Genomic DNA, 17,788 nt, shown 5'->3' with positions numbered 1-17,788 from the left:
CTGCTTGGGATTCTCTCTCCTGCTTCCTCTGCTCCTTCCCCTACTCATGTTCTCTTTCTCTCTAAAATAAATAAGTTAGGGGTGCCTAAGTGGTTCAGTCCATTAAGTGTTGGCCCTTTGCTTAGGTGATGATCCCAGGGTCCTGGGATCAAGCCCCACGTCAGGCTATCTGCTCAGTAGGGAGCCTTCCTCTCCCTCTCCCTCTGCCCATGCTTGCTTGTGCCTGCTCTTTCGCTCTTGCTCTCTCTGTCTCTCTCAAATAATTAAATAAATAAAATCATTTAAAAAATTTAATTAACTATTTTTTTTAAAGCATGTCAAGGTCCCACAAAACTGAATTTTTAGAAAAAACATAATGGAAATGCTTAGCTTACACTGACTGTGGGCCTTGGGGGGCAGTTATATAACCTCTCTGTGACTGTTTTCTCATCAGTGAGATGGTATAATAATAGTCCCTCCCTCAGGGGATTGTTGAGATGATTAAATAAGTATAAAAAAAAATTAGAGCAGTTCCTGGCATGTGGTAAGTGCTCAATAAATGTTAGCCATTATAACCATTTCCTGACATCCTCAGGTAAAGTTTGATATACCTAGTCTCTCTGAAAGTATCCTGCACAGTAAATATTAGCTTGTTTCTTTCTTCACCCATCGATGATAACATCAGGTGGGAGCCCCTTCATGCTTACATGTCTAGCACCCAAGGAACCAATGATGTCGGGTGGATGTGTGAATGGCTGCTGGAGTGCTCGCTTCGGCAGCACATATACTAAAATTGGAACGATACAGAGAAGATTAGCATGGCCCCTGCGCAAGGATGACACGTGAATGGCTGCTGGAAAACCAGGGTAAGATCATCAGGACTGGGATGCAATAAGAATTGTGACCCCCAAGTTTCTTCAACCTACAAGAAGAGTGAATGTATTCATTGGAGAGTTTATCCAAAGGTCATAAAAAGAGAGTGGAGAGGACTAGTTGGAGTTTTGTGTAATCTTGGGCATGTTGTGTAACCATGCTCAGGCTCAGTTTCTGATCCAGAAGTGTGAAATGGGGCCCAAGCATTCACATTTCTAACAAGTTCACAGGATGATGCTAAACATATTGTTCTGGAAGTCACACTTTGAGGACCTGTTATTTGTATCTTTCCTCTTCTAAAATCCTAGAAGAAATGATCCATATCTATTAGTGATCTATCTAGATCTATCTATCTATCTATTAGTGAATTAATTTTGCTATAGTGGGATGAGCCTGGACTTTGGAGGCAGGCCCACAAACCCTGCCCTTTGAGGCTGAACCAGAATCTTCACTCTCTCAGCCTCCATTCCTCATCTGTAAAGGGGGAATCATAATCCCTATCTCATATAAGTAAATAATGTGGGTAATAGGCCTACACCATATTGGATATTCAATGGATATCAATTTCTTTAACTCCATTCCCTTTCCTGATGTGTAATAGGCTGATTACCATTCAAAGTGTTAACCATTCCAGGAATGCCCAGGATGACAAGAACAATTGCTAACTCTTATACAAGTCTTTACATTTATAAAAATAAGTAAATGAACATTATCTTCTGAAGGAAGACCAAAATCTACATTTTTAACCAAAACACAAGATAACTTCCTTATGCACCAAAATTTGACAACAGCTAATATCTCATTTAATCTTCACAGCCTAAAAGACAGCATTATTAATCCAATTGCTTAGATGAGAAATGGGATCCAAGAGGTTAAGTGACTGCCACAATAACCCAAAGACACAATCCCAAACTTCTGGCTTATAAACCCAGTTCTTTAATATAGCAATAAAAATCTTTACTGGTGGTATTGTAGGCATCAGGGACTGGAAAGTGGGGCAGATGTTTTTGCCTAGAAAAAGTATTTTTGGCCTCACCTGATTACTGATGTGTGATTTGCAGGGAGATTTGGGAGGCTGCTTGGTAAGTTCATGTTTGATACTATCCAAGTATGCGGCAACTATACCCTTAAGATAAGGAAGGAAACACCTGATCCAGGTGTTCTGTGGCCTTTCAACTCTGAATGGCTGAGCAAGTGCCAGTTGGCTTTCTGGAATGAAATATTTAGTGACCTTGTTAACAGAGAAGCTTCCTCCTTTTCCATTCCTCCTTTGATTGCTCAAGCCTTCATGAGGGAAGAATGCAATTGCTCCTAAATGTGGAAAAAAAATCTTAAAAAATCTGGAAAAATCTCAACCCAGGAAAGAACAAATCTTGGCTTGGAGCTTCATGAACGGGTATGGCCATCAGCCAACACACCACCAGTTCGGTTATTTATACAGCAGAAGGAAATCATTTACTTGTAAGCTACCTCCTTTCAGCTTCTCCTAATCCAAAATGTCCCAGAAACCAAAAAGTAGAGTTGAAATTAATGAAACAAAATATTTAGTAGACATCTACATGGCTCCATAAAAGCAAAATTCCTTGCACTTACCCCTATTAGAGTCTTACTGTTTAAGTGGCTATTTTTAATTGAGACTGACCTGCTTCTCTCTTTGACCTTCCCATCCCAGAACATCACTTGCTTCTTGGAAACTCCTCTTATGCTTATCTGTAAGGAATGTCCCTCAGGCTACTATGGAGATTTTTTTGGGTACTTACTTATATTGAGTAAAGGATGCTTGAGAGTGAAACCTAACTATGGACACAAGGGCACTGAAACTAGCTGTGACAGAAATTAATACTCAAGCACAGAGTTCGAAACAGTTTCTTATACTTAAGGACATTCTGACCTCCGTGGTTGTGGCAGCAAAATCAAGTAAGCCAAAAATTTCCCCATGAGCTTTGGGAGGGAAATCCCACTTTCTCATTTAAAAAAAAAAATGCAGTTTATCTCTTTTTGCTTCTAATTAGAAACAGAACATGATTCTTCTTGATGTTGAAATCCCAAGAAATCACGATAAGCCCTACTGGGACTATGACACCTATAAATCAGCAATACAATCTGCTGCTTACGGAAAAGAGCTTGAATAGTGTTATTCATACTAGACTGTGAAATACTTTAGGGTTCAAATCAACTTTATACCCTCTTTTTACAGGTGAGTATGAGCCTTGATTATGGGCAGTAACGACTCTCAGGGCAGCCAGGAACTGTAAAATTAAAACTGTAATTTTTGGATTAAAGACAAGGCTAATGTGTAGTGCAGACTGCTGCAGTCAAGTCAGAAGTATTAAAACCGATTTCTACAATCTAGCGAAAGAAGCAAAACAAGAGTTTTTATAAGCCTGGTGAGAAAATGAACACAGAGGTGCCTCCAGGGAATAATCTTAAAATCACAAAAATACAAATCACAAACCATTATTTTCTTTACACACCATGAATTTCTCTGGTTGGGAATGGAAGTTTCGAGAGGAGTACCAACCAGTTCAGTCATTTGATATCCAAAGTAAACCTTGGCTTCTAGAAGTGGATAAAGCCGCTTGTCTTGAGCCATCTCCCTACACGTGTGCTCTTTTTTTCCAGCTGGAATTCTGAGTCAGGGAATCCAAGAGGTGAGTCAGTGTCTTTCTCTATTGGTGTCAGCACAATTTTACGTAGTTCTAGACCTGTCCTGAATTGCACTATAAAATTACTAGGCTTGAACCCCAAACACAAGTAAATCTGATGCATGCCATGATGAGGAAGACAACAGTGGGAAGACCAGGTGCTGGGAGAATACAAACAATTGATGTATAATCCTGAAGTGTGAGCAACAGATACATTTATCCACCCATTCATCTATTCAAGGAGTACTTACAGAGCTTCTGGTCAGAGGGGCACGGCATAACCCCAGGGCATGCCATTCACAGAGGTTTCCAGAGGGTAAAGCTCTACGGGAACAAAGGACAGTTTCTGCCTTCAAGGAGCTCTCAGTGCAGTGGAAGAAAGGCAAAGTGGTCAGGGAAATACAATACAGAGTGGAAAGCCATAAGACAGAACAGTTAGCATGGGTGGACCTGGAAGGTGGGCATCTACCCAGCCTCAGGGGATCAAAGGCAGCTACTTGGAGAAGGCTGCACCTGAGAACACTCTGAAGAGGCAGACAGGATCCAACCAAGCTGCAAAGAGAAGGGACAACCGTCCAGGGTGAAGACGCAGCATATGCAAAAGTGAAGGTTTGAGGGAAAGAAGGCGGGCTATCCAGATGAAGTAATTTTGTGTCAGCTGAGTAGATAGAGGAAAGAATAAAGTTGCCAAGAAAAGAAGAGGGGAGAAGGGGAAGGGAAAGGGGGGAAAGAAGGAGGAGGGAAAGGATGAGGAGAACAGGAAAGGAGAGGGGAGAACATAGCCAGTGTCCAAAGCTGACTTGGTTCTCACCTTTCCCATGGCCAGCTGATCAGCTTCCCTGGATCTCAGCATGTGGATTTTTTTTTTTTCCCATTAGCACATGACCACGTTGTGCCTTACGATCAAAGGAATTCTACCCATATCCGGGGTTCTTGATATTCAACTTACTTAAATGCAATTAGGACTTTCTTTCTTTTTTAAAATCGTGTGGCTAAGTATGTGATTTCGAAGGGGTAAATCAGTGACTGCCATTTTGAGGCTCTGGGTTTGGACAGCTATTGAGGACTGGAGGTAGAAACAGTTAGTGTTACTCCTTTATTTACTGCCACGCTATTAAACACTCCCTCTGCTACTCACTGGCTGGGATCTGCTCCCTTGAAGAAATGCTTGCTCTACAGTCCTCCGTTCTGGTCTTGAGGCTCAACAGTTAGACATCTATCTACTCAATAATTAGGGGAAATTGGCTTGCAAAGCCAGATATGAACCTAATGATCAACATCCTCTAGTGGGAAAAGTGCTACAAAGGCAGTTTTAAAAAATAAGTAATGAGGCAAGCCTTATGTCTTCCTGGACAACAACTCTCTTATCTTAATAACACCTATAGCTAAAAAACCTAGCTCAATGAATAATAAGTGTTTAATAATAATAATAATAACAAACATAGTTTAACCCTACGTTGGAGAATTCATTCATTTCCCTCCACTTTATAACTTCCTGTTCAATCATTGTCTATTAATTTTTTTTTCATACCACACTCAGAAACCGATAATACAAAGTTACCAAGCATAAACATCTCTAGCCTACCTCTTTCTTGCAGTTTTGTTCCTCATTTTTCTTCCCACTTCCCCTTAGGGAGGATTTTTCTCTCTTTCCTAAATGGGCTCAAGCCCACAATTAGCCCTCTGAAAGCTTGTGCGGGATCTTATTTTCAAACGTTTTCTCACGCAAAATGCCCTTAGGGGTCTAATCTCAACACAGTGATTTCCCAAAAACATAGTGACTATTTTGGGGAGAAAAAAGAAATTCTAAGTCTGGTTGTGAATCAGCAGTGGGCTCTATAAGCAGTCATAGCCATAAACAAAAAACAGAAAGATTTTCACTTGTACCCTACTTGGTACTAAATCTCACTCTTTAGTTTCTTAGCCACACTCTCTAATTATAAATTTTCTGTTAAAAATGTCAATATACCAATGGGGCCGTTAATATCAGACTGTTGTCTGCTTAATATTTTCTTATTACCAGCCCTTTTTTGTCCATTCTATCATCCCTTTGCCTCTGTGCCAAATGGGTTGTGCCCAAGGCCTTAAAACTGAGTGTCTAGCAATCAGATGTTGTCTCCTCTGTTCATCTTAGTGACAGCCCTGAGGGACCCTGTCATGCTTCGGCTGGAGCCCTCCACATTCCCTTGAGTGAGCTGTTTCCCATGCTCTGTGAACCACACTCTATCTCTACTTCTCCCTGGAAGTTTCAATTCTTAAAACTTGGTAAAACTGAATCTCTTCTTCATTTCCCTCCAACAAACTGAATTCCTCTCTAGGGGTACACTTTTCTCCCAGAATGTTGTGGGTTTTTGTTTTGTTTTGTTTTGTTTTAGCCTTGTCTCTTAGTCTTTTTGCTTCCCCCTTTGTAGGCTTTGTTCTCACCTTGAGCCCATTTTGTGTATGAACAAGATACAAACTAATTCTCTTTCTCTGACTTTTTTTTTCATATCTTAAAAACATCTTAAGATAATGTGTTCTGCTTATTCAGGCATTTTCAAAATATGTTTAAGCAATGGTCATCCCTGAGTATGGAATGGAGGTGGTTTGGGGGTAAGGATTAGGAGGGGAACGGAACACATTTACATTTTTACTTGTTTTTGCTTAAGGTGTTCATAATGATGTACTATTTTTTTTTAAGATTTTATTTATTTATTTGACACACAGAGAGTGAGAGACCACAAAGAGGGGGGAGGGGCAGAGGGAGAGGGAGAAGCACGTTCCCGGCTGAGCAGGAAGCCTGATGCACGTGGGACTTGATCCCAGAAGGCAGATGATTAACTGACTGAGCCACCCAGGCGTCCCAGTGATGTACTATTTTTGAAATTTAAAAAATATTTCTTTTACTCAAAAATACCTTTACATTGTTCAGAAGGAAAAAATACCGTAAGATTATGGTTAGCAAGGTTGTCATAATTAAATGGTTATTCCTTGAAAAGAGGAGAATAGAGATAATGAGAGAGGAGACAGTATTGTTCAAAGTCAGCATTCCCTTCACTTGTGTTTCAGCTGTGAGCATAAGACCAAGTTCTGTGAGTACCACAGTATAAAGGCTAAGAATAGAGTCAGTGTAGAAAATTATGAAATAGAACTACATAGGTTATTTGGATGTACTTTTAGGAACTTCTGATTTAAGAGGAAAAGATGCCTCTCAATTTTGCCTCTATGTAGTTTGATATATACAGAAACTTTTCAAAATCAGCATATGCTGCTATTGTAGTTAAACACATACACACATGCACACACGCATACTCACCCACACAAAACCCCCATTCTCCTGAGGTTGGTAAACTTAATCAGGTTTCTTCCCCAACACCTAGCACTGGGGTATGGTATTTGCCAGGGTCCCTGCAGGGACCTAGGAGGCAAAGGGCCCTGTGACGCAGTCCAAACAGAGAGCAGAGCGGTGAAGAGTGAAGAAAAGACACAGAGGGAAGAATGAGAACTCTTCAGCACAGGTGTGAGGACTAGGTTATTTTAGTAGTTATATTTTTATAGAACATCATATTTAAATGTTGAAGCATATATTTTAAAACTCTGTCACAGCCATTATATATGACACAAATAAATCTGCCTGGTGGGTCTAAGTGGCTGGGTGCTGGCAACCAGATTTGCCCACCTAGAGAATTAGGGGCAAATTGCCAGTCTCTGGAAATACTCTTTTCAATGTCGATCTATTTAATTGTGACATATGTGGGCCACGGTATTCCTTCAAGCCCAGGTGCAGGTCTAGGCCCTTTAAATGAGCTGTCGTTCAATTGTCTTCCTGATTCACATAACCCATTTGCAAATCTCCAGGCCTTTCCAAATTTAATTGCTATGTCTAACATTGCAATCTGAAAGTTACCCATCCCCAGAGTCACATTCCAAAATATCGACTTTTCCTAAATTTTTATACAAAAAAGATTCTACATATGGAATTATATTTGGCCTCAGTGTTTTCTATATAGTAATTTTTAAACGTTGGCATGTGTCTTAAGGTAGAAATTCTTTATTTCTGCTTTCTTGTTTTACTCAAAATCCTTTCCCTCTTTAGGGAATTTTTTGGGCAACTCTATCTTATCAACCACCTTAAAATCTCTCTGGAAACTCTCCTTCTGGTAAGTACAGTCTTGCTTCTCTGCAAAGCTTTTCCTCATGATAGAATCATAAACAAGAAATGGTCTCAGAGGTTAGCTACACCAACCCTTTCATTTAACTGATGAGAAAATTTCTTCCTGCTTTTTTTCTTTTTCAATGACGGTGCTTAGATTTCAACTAATCTCTTCCCCTCCCATTTGTTCTCCAGTATCATTTATCTTTCAATTAGAGTCTAAGATCTGCTATACCTCTAATAACTTGAGATAAAAACAACAAAAACTACAGGGCTTCTTTCTCCCAGCGAGCCTTTTCTATATTCCACTCCTCGAATCAGATTGCTGAAGACACCGAATTCTTGTTCTTAGTGTCTCAGTAGGTTGATAGCAGGAGTGTAGACTTTTGCCTCGAATGGCTGTTTTCTTCTCTGACCTTCCAGGACCTAATGCCAGCACACTTCCCACACCTAAGTATACCTTGCCCCAGAACTTCTCTGGGTCCTTGTGGTAGAGTCTGCTGGGGTCCTACTGTGCTATAGGCACATTCAGAAGTATCCCCCCCACCCCCAACACACACCCTTAATCCTCACACCCCTCTGTGATGTGGAATTATTGTTCCCATTTTACAGGGGAAGAAACTAACACTCTGAGATCAAGTATTTGGCCTGACGTGACTTAGCTAGCTGAGGGCAAAGCCAGGATATAAGACTGAGTTTTCCAACTCCAACATTTCCACGTCATTATTTTCTATGTATATTATTGGCTGAGTGTGCTGCTCTCTCTCCTCTCTTTGACACTCTCCTAACTCACTCAATCTATATCACCAGAAGAGAGATAAGAGAATGATGGAGAGGAAGCCATCACCAGCTCCTCCCATGGTCCACCTTGAGTCAAGGTCCCCCCAGAGGCCTCTGCTTTTCCTTTTATAATTGCCAGAAAGAAGCAATAGTGTTAAATGGTAGCCACTTCTTCCCTCCTATTTTCCACCCTATTGTGAATATTAATTTAATGTTGGGTTTACTGCATCATTTGTCTAATTGTAGCTTCCATGCTGTGTTTTAGGTTCTATTCCCACTTCATCTCATGCAGGCTCATTTTTCTCCATTCTTTATACAATCTTTTAGAGATTGTAACAATCTGAGAACTTTTCCCTATCGTTATTTTCCTACAGTAGACTACTCTTGCACAACTTTAGGGATATAGCAAAGGGAACAGAGGAGAATATATGTTCCCATGAAGCAGTTTATAGTAGAATGCCCTCCCTAAGAAAGAAAGAAAAGGAAGAAAAAGCCAATCTCACCAAAAGATGATCCACAAAATAAAACTACTGGTACATTGGACTTTATCAAAATTAAAAAACTTTTGTTCCTCAAAAGACCCTACCAAGAAAACAAAAAACAAGTCACAGACTAGGAGAAAATAATTGCAAATCATATCTATAAAAAAAAGACTTATATCCAAAATATATAAAGAACTCTCAGAACTCAATAATAAGATAAATAACCCAATAAAATATAAACAAAATATTTAAATGAATATTTCACCAAAGAAAATATAGCAACATTTAAAAACATATGAAAAGGTGTTCATGTCATTACTCATTAGAGAAATGCAAATTAAAAGAACAATGACTTACCTCTTCATGCTCACCAGAATGGCTAAAATCAAGATAGACAATAAGAAGTGTTGGAGGGGACATAGAGAAATAACCTTCATACTTTGCTCATGGGCATGTAAAGTGGCAAAGCCACTTTGGGAAATGGTTTGGTAGCTTCTTAAAAAGTTAAACATAACCTTACCACAAAATTAGCAATCCTACTCTGAAGCATCTGTCCAAGAGATAGAAAAATCAAATATCTACAGAGATTTGTACAGAATGTTCATCACAGTGTTGTTCCTAACAGCCAAACATCAGGCGGACTGAAAGAAGCTAAATGTACAAAAGAGTACATATTGTATTCCATTTATAAGAAATCTATAAAGACAGAAATTAGGTTAGTGTCTTAGCCTTAGGGCTAGAGTGAAGATTTACTGCAAATGGGCAGAAGAGAACTTTCTGAGGCAATAGAAAAGTTCCAAAACTGGGTATGATAATGGTTGTACAACTGCCATTTGGTGAAAAATAATTGAACACTCCCAATGGGTAAATTTTATGGTATGTAAATTAGAGAATTGTTCTTTATTTCCACTTTGCTAATTTCTATCTTTAGCTTTATTGACTTTTAAACCTATAAACCCACCCTACTTTGCTATGCATTTGTTCATTTCTGGTAAAATTCTAGAAATCACATAGGAGAGGGGGTCCAAACACATTACATTGTCCCTTGCTTGGCAACTGAGCAGTCTAAACCACAATTAGACTTTAAAGAGTGTGTTGATTTCCTTTAGGGGGTATACCAAATTTTGAGAATGTAGTCAACATCTTCAAAAATCTAACATTAAACAAACAGACTTCTCTGAAATGCTGACTCTTAAGCCTGAAAGAACGGTTTCATTTGGTTGAGTCAATTACACGATTTACAGACAAGTGGTGAAAGAGGCCACATTTTTTGCTTTTATCAGGGTCAACTTTTCTCATCAAAATCTGGATTCTCTGTGACCCATTAGATTTGGTTTCTTCCTGCAAAGAGGACATTAACCTACTCTGGTTTCACATTGGTAGAAGGTCAGAAATGTTTGCCACGGGTCCTCACCCCATCTAAACATCATGTGGCCTGCTTGCTTTAGAGCTGTTCTATTTTAGTAATGAGAATTATCCTGCTTGGGAAAAGGGCCAGAGTGGCTGAAGAAGCCAGACTAGGGGTGGCTAATGGATATACTCTCCTTGATCTGGCTTTCAGTACCTGGGAAGAAAGTACATTTCCTTGTCAGACTATTTACACAATTGTTATTTCCACCTCGATTATAGCTGGTCTCTGTGCTGAACACCTGAGGCAGTTTACCTATCATATGCCAAATGCTTGAATAAATTAAAGTAAGAAGTTGTAAGACTGCTTGGAAAACATTTTCAGCAACAAAACAGTCATGAACAGTAGAGGAAATTATATTGTGATTCATTAAACAAATCCAGCTTAAATGCCATGATCCGCATGGATTCCTAGAGGGCTCACAAGCTTGAGTTCTCCCTCTGTCTATGTAAACCTTTGGTACATTTGAAAATGGAAAAGCAGTTGACAATGCATATTTCCAGAAGTACAGCAAGCTAGCTGCCAAGAGATTCACAATAAAGTATTTATCTTGATAATTTACTAGTACGTGGGTATCAGATTTAAAACTAGAAATTTTATCAATCTATTGCTTGACCAGTTGATTGATATTTGGCAGACACTGAGAAAAAACTCCTCCTGCAGGGACAGACTCACATTAACCAAACTCACTGGGACTGATATACACAAACCAGAGTGACAATCCATGAATTTACCATGAATTATCAAGTCATCCAGAAGATTCAAAAACTTGTGTTAGCAAGTCGGTACATCCTGCTCTTGGACCCAGCCATGGGAAGCCCAAGTATAATCAGCAGTACCAGTGTGTCTACTGTGTACATTTTTAATGAGAAATACAACTGTGAGACTGAAATAATCTTGGGCTTCCCTCACTGTACCATCTCTCTTCCTTCTTACCCCAACACTCCCTTCAACTCCTAGCATTTTCTCTCCTCTCAACTTGTTACATAGTGAGCTGATTTACCCAAAGGTGATGATGGAATCACAACAATGGTAATTAATCAACCCTAAGGAGCATCTCTCTACTTAGAAAGATGGATGCCCTCTCACCCACTAGAGGGACTGTTTGCTATGGAAATGGAAGCATTTCAGGCAGTTAGGCCAACAGGCCCATCCCTTGTGCTGGACTTGGATAGGTTTCAACACCTCAGCCTGCTCGCCCACTCTCTTTGTCTTTGTTTCCATGGTGAGCTGATCCAACTCTGACTGGTACACTCAGCCAGGTACTGTCCTTTCTAAGAGGCCAGTAGTCATTCCATCTCCTTAAGGATATGTAGGTTATCTTGACTATGAACCATTATGTATTGATTTTGAGGCTAATTTATAATCAATATGTTGAACAAGAATAATTCTTAAGATGGACTCACCAAACAGCTTTCTTTTCTGTCCTCACTGTCTCCTTAAATTCAGTCTTCAGGCTATTTCTTCTCTAGTCCCTAAAAAAAATCTAATACAACCCCATGATTTTCTGTTCACTCTGGGAATATGTAACAAGTTGTGGTTTCAATTAAACAAGCAAAAAGCCCAGGTCTATATAATTACTGAAGCTCCAAACTCATTTTAAAGTTGAGAGTCTTCCTCTAGCTTGTAGGTTACAATTAGATGGAGAAAGGGCTTGGCTGGCTGCTCACTGTGTTAGTGTGTTCAGGCTACCTCCAACAAAACACTGTTGACTAGATAGTTTCTAGAACAGAAATCTATTTCTCATAATTCTGGAGGCGGAGAAGTCCAAGATCAAAGAGCTGGCCATTTCAGTTCCTTGTGAGGACTGACTTCCTGGCTTGCAGACAATTGCCTTCTAGCTGTGTCCTAATGAGATGGATAGAGAGATTTCTCTGGTGTCTCTTCTGATAAGGGCATTAATCCTATCGGATCAGGGCTCTATCCTTATGCTTCATTTAACCTTAGTTACTTCCTTAATGGCCCTGTCTTAAATTCAGCTAGGCTGGGGGTTAGGGCTTCGGCCTTCAACATTGGAATTGAAGATGAGGAGATGCAATTCAGTCCATTTCTCCACTTTCACCATCTTGCAATTCCTCCTCCTCCCCTTCCTGTACTTAGTTTCTGACCCATGAATATAGGGAGAGAGGAGATTCAAGGCAGCAGGACCATTTGTACTTGTCTGAAGCTGATTTGAGCCTTCAGCACACCCTGCAGGGCTGGCAGAGTATAAAACCCGATTCCTTCCCTTAGGGCGAAAGTCTGTCAATTCTTGGGAGTCCTTCTTAATAGGGTTGTTCCAATCTCCTCCTGCTCCATGCTTACAGCTCTTTGCTTAACTCCTAAGAATTCAAAGCCCATCTCCACTCTCCTCCTGCTACAGCCTCTCCTCCACTTCAGACAACGACTTGCACAGACTGGAGTCATTCCATACCACCTGTGGAGGCCATTGTATGTCTATTGGAAACCTTCGTGATTCCTTTTACTTTCTTCCTTTCGAATCCCCAGCTCTGAGAGAAGAGGCCAGTCACAATGTAGCTCTAATCACCTCAGCCCCTGCAGTCAGAGCATCTGTCAATCTTAGGTTCCCCAGACAGGGGTCAGAATTCCCTGCCCCTCCCCCCTCCTAAACTGCAAAGTGTCAAGGACACATTGCTAGATCTCCAAGTGGTGTCTCTGAAGCTCATCTCCCTGGACCTAAAGGAAATGGGAGTCACGCCCCTGATGCCACTGCCACCCTAGTCTTCCCTTCTATAGCAAATATGGTGAAATGGTCCCTAGCATCGACTCCAATTTCTTGTCTTCTCTACTTTCCTACACTGAAAAATTGAAAATCATCACGTTCAGATTCGCCTGCAGTTACGGTGTCTGTCAACCAAAGGCACTTGAACAAGACTTAGAAGGCAGAATGGAACAGGCAGGTGGGGGAAGGGACCTTCTCCCTGCCAAGAAGGCCACGGAGATAGACATAGTACTTTTCGGCATCCATGATCCAGGGTCCACTCATTAGCTTCACGGACACTAAGAAGCAGCTGCATCAGTCCATGGCAGATGTCTTCTTCTCTCTGGATCACAGCTCCAGTGGTATGAGCCTGACGTCATGGTTTCAAGTTCTAGGGTTAGCTTCCTGACTCCGCATCTCTGGAGAGTGGCCAGAGTGACAGCTTGCCTGGGGCACATTCAGTGGGTCTGCCCTAAATGTCAGCCTCTGTCGGCCAAGCCTGATGTCTGCTCCTCCAGCCCTTCTAAAACTTTCAGACCACCAAATCTCTTGAAATGAACCTCATTTTGATTAAAATATCTAGAGTAGTTTCTGTTTCCTACAGTCTCTGGCTAATCTGCCTCCTCCCCTTAAGAAGGGCAGTGAGGAATAAAATTCCCTGGAACATCAACCACTAGGTTAAAACTTCCACTTTAACATCCTCTTATGAACTCCCTGAGGGTAACATTCAGCCCCTGCAGAACTCTTCACCAGAGCCATGTCCTTGTCAGGCTTGAGCCTAGGAAAAGGGCTCAGTGTATTTAAAATAGCACATTTCACTCACAATGAAGATATCTTCATTCATATATCTTAATATACTTGAGAAGCTACCCAATATTTTACTTATTTGATCAATGACAGTGTAGTTTCTCCTTATCCTAAAAGCATCAGCTGAATCCCTGGACTGTCATTTGGCCTTGTCTGGGGAGCAGACGGAGAGGTAGACAAACATCAGGAGGCTGTGAGGACCAGCTTCTCTTCCAGAATACTCCACCAACTAACATGCGCCCCAAATAGATGGACTCTTTGGGTTAAGTCTTGTTCCCTGACTCATGTGATAGACCCAGTCTTTGCAGCAGCTGAGCTTACAATCCAGAAGTGCCTTATCTGAGTTCGTCCTCACCGGTCCTCAGAGCAGATTTTGAAAAGGAGGAAGCAGAGAGAACATGAGGACCATGGCCATCAGTACAAAGGATTAAGTGTGTGGCCTGGGCAGGATTTCACTTTCTCCAATCCCCCAAAACACCTCCTACAGAGCAAGAGAAATATTGTTTGAGATGACCAATTAACTTGCTCTTCATATAATGTAGACTGTGGATAAACACATCTTTTGGAAACTTTGCTATTTGTCTTGCTTTATAGCATTCTTAAATAGCTGCCCCTAAGCTCGCCTCCACACTATAGAAATTGGGGAGCTGCCACAGTGACTCAGGGCACCAGAAGGGGGAGGATGCCATCCAAGGTAGGAGAAAGTTGAGGATGAGGGAGTGGGGACCCAGACAGGGTTGGCAGCTCCACTGCAATTTTGCCTAGAGGCAACATACATCGTTTTTATAACCTTCATCACTGGTATGCATGAGCCCCAAAATAACCTCATGAAAACCATTCCCCTCCTCAAGCTTGCATCATGCTTTTTTATTCCAATCTGAGTCACAGCAATGTTCTTTGAGTCATCTGCCAGGACTTAATCAAAATTTCACAATGTCCTTCCTATGTGAATGCTTTCTGGCTTCTCCCTTAAATTTTATTTTGGCAACAGAATATCCTTTGAAAAAAATGGCTCCAAGGATCTCCACACAGTTCCTTAGTCCCTCCTGTGGTCTCTCTTTTCTCTTCGAGGGCTGCTGGCAAGGTCACCGACTCCCTTTGTCCTTCCTCCTTCCCTTGCCCGTTGTGTCACTTTCCTGCCTCCTTTCCTTGTATTATTTTCTCTGCTGAAAGCTTCTTCCCCCTCTCGGTGCCCTTCCAGTCCCCCACGGGACAGTGGCTTCGCTGGCTCAAAAAAAAAAAGACCCCAGGCTGAGAAGGCAGACCACTCAGTGCTCTCCAACCTTGGATGAATTCTGTAAAGCCTCAGGGCCTGTTTTCCATAAATTCAAATGGTTCTCAGTTCATATCCATAGGTGGTTTATAAGCATTTAGATAAAAATCATCCCATAGCATAAATACATTCCATCCTCACACAGAAAGAATCCTACCATTACACAGAACACTTCTTAACTGAATGTAACTTTCTAAATGTTTACCAATCGGAGACTGGCAAACTAATAAGCATCCATTAAAAAGCACGAGGCAGCTCTTTATGTACAGTATCTAGCGAGTAAAAAGGCAGTTCACAGAATGTATGTTTAGTAGAATCCCTGCTTGAAAAAAAAAAAAAAGATCTGTGCTTTCTGCTTTGTGTTAGTACTATGTTACCTATTACACATAAATCTGTGTGTGCTTGGAAACAATCCGAAAGGACGGGAACCCCATGTAACAGTGGTTGCTTTGAGAGGAGGGGCTGTAAGGTAGAATTTTGATTTTTTCCATGCTCCTGAAATTGTGAAACTTTTACTAGCATTTCCTCAACAATTAACACCAATTTTGAATAATTTTGGTGGGGGGAGCATCTTCTATATCCTGGACTAGAGCCTTATTGATATGTTTAAAATCTCGTGAAACAAATTACCTTACAGTTCAGTCATTAATATATAAGTATGTATAAACTATAGTTTATGTATTACTTATTTTCCTTTCATTCCCCTCTAACAAAACGTCATGTGTTTGTTAGTAAGTAAGTAAACAAACACATTGACTGCTTTGCCCTGTGGAAAAATGAGAGCTGAGCTGAGCCGACCCCAGATTTTTGTTCTGGTCTCAGGTAGCACTCCCCCTTCACCCCCTCTGCCAACATTTCAACCAGCCAAGCAAGCCCCAGCGTGTAGCCTCTGGAAGGAAATGGGGTTAAAGCTTGAGGTGAAGCAGAGTACTGGGTTTCCCTTTCCCTTACGAGGTTCATATCAAAGAATGCTGTTTTATGTGATAAATTCTTCACCCAGAGTACAGGCCCAGATTCTGCCTTATAGACTATAGCTTCTATAGAGTGAGTTTACCAAGTTATTTACGTCAAACCTGTCTTATTGGCTGCCAGACAATGAAGATGCATATAAAGTTTGCTATGACAGAGGGAGGTACTTATGTCACCAAATGAAACCATGTCACTCAAAACTTTTTCACTGATGGAATTTCTGTGGGCTTGTTTTGTTTGTAGTTAGCTATGGTGATGTATGGGTTATTAAAGTAGTGAGATACACACATGTACACACAGAATCCATTCACTACAGTCGCCCAAGATAAGCTGACACATCTTTGATAATAGATCCCTGTGCACCCAATGTACCCAAAAGGAAATTAGTAAGAACGACTTGGGAATATGAGTTCCACCTTTCCCCTCCTTCTACCATCCAGCCTATTTTAGGACAACTGTATATAAACAGGCTTGTTGCCTGCGTGACTCAGCCTCTGCTAATCACAGAGAACAGGAGTTTGCCTGGCAGAAGAATCAGTCACTGTTTCAAAGCTCCTATGGTTATGGCTGGTGTAGGTGTTCTCTTCTGCCTAGGCATGAGAATTCAATAAAAAATACATAAAAATTATGTGTCAGTTCTATGCATTTACGTGGAAGTTAGGCATTTTTTTCCCCCATAACATTAGTGCCTTTCTTAGGGGCAACATCAACATTAAAATACTCAATTCTTGGGGTGCCTGGGTGGCTCAGTGGGTTAAAGCCTCTGCATTCAGCTCCAGTCATGATCTCAGGTCCTGGGATGGAGCCCCGCATCGGGCTCTCTGCTCAGCAGGGAGCCTGCTTCTCCCCCGACCCCCCAACCCCCTGCCTGCCTCTCTGCCTACTCTGATCTCTGTCTGTCAAATAAATAAATAAAATCTTAAAAAAAGAATAAATAAATAAATAAATAAATAAATAAATAAAATCTTTATTTAAAAAAAAATACTCAATTCTTGGGGCACCGGGGTGGCTCAATTTGTTAGGCAACTGCCTTCAGCTCAGGTCATGATCCCAGAGTCCCTGGATAGAGCCCCGCATCAGGCTCCCTGTTCAGTAAGGAATCTGCTTCTCCCGAGGCCCCTCAACCAGCTATTGCTCTTTCTCTCTTGTTCTCTTTCTCAAATAAATAAAAAAAATCTTTAAAAAAAAATAAAGAAAATCCTCAATTCTCATTATTTTTTAAAAAAGCATGTATTTAACTCTGAGATATATTAATTTGTCCATTTTCAGGGCCCAATCAACCTTACAGAAGCCCCATCATCTCTCACTCACTGTTACAATGGCTCCAACCGGACCCATGACAACTGGTTTTCTTCACATGATGCAAAGCAATCACTTTAAAATGCAATGAAACGAGTCAGTCAGAGAAGGACAAATACCATATGATTTCACTCATATGTGGCATTTAAGAAACAAAACAAAGGAGCAAAGGGGGAAAAAAACTAGAGAAAGAGAGGCAAACCAAGAAACGGACACTTAACTCTAGAGAACACTCTGATGGTTACCAGAAGGGAGGTGAGCAGGGGAGTCGGGGAAAGAGGTGATGGAGGTGGTGTGCCCTTGTCATGATGAGCACTGGGTGATGTACGGACGGGATTGTTGAATCACTATATTGCACACCTGAAACTCATATTACATTGTATGTTAACTAACTGGAAATTGAATAAAAAATTTTTTAAAAGATTTTATTTATTTATTTG

General features: G+C 40.9%; 1 non-coding gene across 1 annotated transcript; it reads left to right on the top strand.

Annotated features, from left to right (window-relative positions):
- The first annotated feature begins 742 nt into the window (after positions 1–742).
- Positions 743–849, top strand: LOC132028946 (U6 spliceosomal RNA). Its single transcript, XR_009407600.1, has one exon. It is a non-coding gene; the product is annotated as a U6 spliceosomal RNA (small nuclear RNA).
- Positions 850–17,788: the final 16,939 nt, after the last annotated feature.

The sequence above is a fragment of the Mustela nigripes genome, chromosome 12 (assembly GCF_022355385.1).
Source record: "Mustela nigripes isolate SB6536 chromosome 12, MUSNIG.SB6536, whole genome shotgun sequence".
Lineage (NCBI taxonomy): Eukaryota > Metazoa > Chordata > Mammalia > Carnivora > Mustelidae > Mustela > Mustela nigripes.
Note: the sequence above shows the minus strand (reverse complement) of the source record. Positions and strands in the feature narration are given on the sequence as shown.